General features: G+C 40.0%; 1 protein-coding gene across 11 annotated transcripts in view; it reads right to left on the reverse strand.

The window, feature by feature from the left end:
• The window catches only part of LOC106875847 (coiled-coil domain-containing protein AGAP005037), an 877187-nt gene that overhangs the window by 466385 nt on the left and 406915 nt on the right, over positions 1-3887 (reverse strand). The window contains exon 1 of one of the 11 annotated variants that reach the window (XM_052970543.1): positions 1652-2436. The exons of the other annotated variants lie outside the window; for them this stretch is intronic. The gene's annotated coding sequence lies outside the window, so the exon portion shown is untranslated. Of the gene's footprint in view, positions 1-1651; positions 2437-3887 lie in introns of those variants that run through there. 11 annotated transcript variants of the gene reach the window in all.

The raw sequence follows: 3887 nt of genomic DNA on the forward strand, positions 1-3887 counted from the left end.
GCTGGTGACAAAGGGCCTCTCGCTCAGAGTAAAAGGCAGACTGTATGACACATGTGTACGAACAGCTATACTACATGGCAGTGAAACATGGGCTGTGACTGCTGAGGACATGCGTAAGCTTGCAGAGAATGAAGCCAGTATGCTCTGATGGATGTGTAATGTCAGTGTACATACTTGACAGAGCGTAAGTACCTTGAGAGAAAACTTGGACCTAAGAAGCATCAGCTGTGGTGTGCAAGAGAGACGACTGCGCTGGTATGGTCATGTCGTGAGAATGGATGAGGATAGCTGTGTAAAAAAGTGCCACACCCTAGTGGTTGAGGGAACCTGTAGAAGAAGTAGACCCAGGAAGACTTGCGATGACATGGTGAAGGACGACCTTCGAATATTAGGCCTCACCGAGGCAATGACTATTGACCAAGACCTTTGGAAATATGTTGTGCATGAGAAGACCCGGCAAACCAAGTAAGACCATAACATGTGGCCTATGCCAGGGGTGTAACCAGCCCACTTACGTATATCTTTCCTTCATTGGACACTAAAGTCAGCTAGCGAAGACCTGTTGAGGCAAGTGAAATCGAAATCAAATCAAATTCGCAAATTCGATGACTGGCACCTGTGCCAGTGGAGCTCTAAGAGCACCATCCGAGCATGACCGCTGTCAGAGCAGCTGACTGGCTTCCATGCTGGTGGCACATAAAAAGCACCATTCAAACGTGTTCATTACCAGTGTTGCTTTACTGGCACTTGTGCCAGTAGCACATGAACAAAACATTCGAGCAAGGTCGTTGCCAGTGCCACTGGACTGGCTCCTGTGCAAGTGTCATGTAAAAAACTTCACTTTAGCATGGCCGTTTCCAGTATCGCTTGACTGGCCCTTGTGCCGATGGCACGTAAAAGCACCCACTACTCTCTCGCAGTGGTTGGCATTAGGAAGGGCATCCAGCTGTAGAAACTCTGCCAGATCAGATTAGAGCCTGGTGCAGCCATCTGGTTCGCCATGCTAGCATGGAGAGCAGATATTAAACGATGATGATGATGATGATGATGATGATGGTGGTGGTGGTTGTGGTGGTGATGATGATGATGATGCTAGAGCTCACTTTGCTGTAGGGAATAAGTGTCAAATGTTCTTAGAATTTTAGTTAGTATTGGCCAATTTAAGAGGCATTTTGATCTTCATCCACTTTAAAATGAGACCTAGTGGTGTTAGACATAATCCATCACTCAGTTTAACACCCCTACCTGGTTCTTGGGTGCTTTAGTGAGGTCCACTTGCAAACATTCAGATCAGATCCCTGATTTGAGGATAACTTCTTCTCTTCCTCCCAGAAGCCCCGAAAAAGGTCATGAATACTGCCCTTTTTCCTCGGATTAAGCAATTAAGAGCTAAGCACCAGCTTAACTTTTGATATTTTATTGGCAATAATAATTCTAACAGTTGTTAATTTAGTCAACTTCATAAGGCAAGTAAGATTGTGGAGCCAACTGTCACAACAATGTAGACATAATTAAAACAGGTGCAAAATCATAAGGTAACTAGTATATACTATACAGCTTATGCAAAACATTAAGATTATATACAACAAAATCAATAATGCAAAATGGTAATGTGGTGTGTAATGTACTCAGCAAGGTAAATGGTACTTACAATTACAAGTGGTGTATTATGTAGATATTAAAACAAAGATTTGCTGAACATTATATATAATAGGTTAAACTTCAACGTTGTGGTTTAGCCCCCAGTTCAGCTCTGTTCAAACAAACTTATGAACAAAGGCTTTCTGTTCTTTTCTACCACTTCTTTGCAAGAACAGTGAATCTGAGACAACATTATTCAATGTATTTTTTTATGTTAAGGCAGTAGTGCATAAATTAAGAGAAATTTGACTACTATTTCAAGCCAGTCATATGGTCACTTTGTGACTTCCACTTTGGTTCATCTTGAACATTGTATCCTGAAGTATATGCTATAAGTTTAAATGACACAGTAAAATAGTTATAAATAGTGAAGAAGTGTCAGAGTAAAAAATCTGAATATATGACCTGTATAGAATAGACTCAAGATAACTAATATTAGGAAAGAGATTCAACAAAACAAATACTGCTGTCAAAGTCTATAAACTTAACCTAAATATTATATCTATTTCCTTATCAATTTTGATAAAATTTAGCTATTTAATAGCATTCCTGCTTAATCCTCCTTTGCCACTATCACCAATAAAACAACTATAGTTATAATGAGTCAACAAGGTGGACTATGTAGTCACTAAAAATATCAGTCAATTCTCCCTTAAATTATATGCAGCTGTCTTTAAAAAGTGGGGGACACTGTGGACAATGAGGTTCCAAATAGACAAAAAGACAAGCATGTCTTTTATTATATATCTCAGTCAGGGCTGATTTTGTGTAAACTAGAACAATAATAACTCATTTTTATTTACATATATACCTTATTTCCAAATATTTAATTAAAACTAGTTTACTAACCATACACAGTTATTCTGACAAAGTAGTCTCATGGTAAAAATAAAATATAAAGTTGTGTTGTGTTTGACAAAAGTTACGGGATGTAAATACAGTGCAGAATGCACAATCCATTGAAAAGCAGCTCATCATCATCATCATCATTTTAACATCCACTTTTTCAGGCTTGTCAAGATTCACCAGAATTTTGCTGAGGTGGATTTTCTACAGCTGGATGTCCTGGTCACCAACTCTCACCTGTTCCCAAATAAGGTAATATTTCCCCATTAGGAACAAAGGATACTACTTGCATGATGGTGACTCTTGTTTTACAACTATCACATGATGTCAAAGCAAGGAGACATAAGAATTTTAAAAATTTCTGTAGTGTACACTCTAGTGAAAATCCTCTCCCCTTTATTATATATACGGGCATTTGAACATAGCAGATAACAGCTAACTTTTGGCCGCTATTTGGACCCCATTGTGTCAACTACTCTGATTAGTTGGTATTGGCACAATTTGTTTCTTACTCTATTGTGCCAATATGCAGCATATAACCAATTGAAGTTCTAAATAAGATCATGTGAGACAACCTGTTCTTAACTCAGTTTGAGCCTACAGCTCCTTATAAAAAAAGCCAGCTACTCCTCATCTCAAGATCTTTGGTTCCAGACCTTTTAGGGTCCAGTCACTGACCACACAAGATACAGCAAGTTCCAGTGACAATGCCAACAACATTACAGTAACCTCTGTCTTCATTGCCTCCATCATCTTATTAACATCCTCTACGTACACAGCTTAAGCAACAATGCACAGATTTAAACATAGCAATGTTTGTAAGTTACTTCACCATGGTTAACAGCAAATATACAGTCTGTGAGAACTCTTGTACAAGTGACCCAGGCATTACAGCCACAACTTCATTTAACATGTGCCTCACTGACTTTGCATCATTACCATAACTTCTTGATACAGTATTTCAACTACCGCGTACAATTGACGACAAACTGATATTTCTCATTCTTGTGTCTATGAATATTCATCTAACTTTTCATTAGAGACTCTTTCACTTTCTCCTTCATCATCATCATCATCATCGTTTAACGTCCGCTTTCCATGCTAGCATGGGTTGGACGATTTGACTGAGGACTGGTGAAACCGGATGGCAACACCAGGCTCCAGTCTGATTTGGCAGAGTTTCTACAGCTGGATGCCCTTCCTAACGCCAACCACTCAGAGAGTGTAGTGGGTGCTTTTACGTGTCACCCGCACGAAAACGGCCACGCTCGAAATGGTGTCTTTTATGTGTCACCCGCACAAGCCAGTCCAGGGGCACTGGCAACGATCTCGCTCGAAAATCCTACGGGAGCCAGTCAGGCGGTACTGGCAACGGCCACGCTCAAAATGGTGCATCTCAT

This window comes from Octopus bimaculoides, chromosome 9, assembly GCF_001194135.2.
Source record: "Octopus bimaculoides isolate UCB-OBI-ISO-001 chromosome 9, ASM119413v2, whole genome shotgun sequence".
NCBI lineage: Eukaryota > Metazoa > Mollusca > Cephalopoda > Octopoda > Octopodidae > Octopus > Octopus bimaculoides.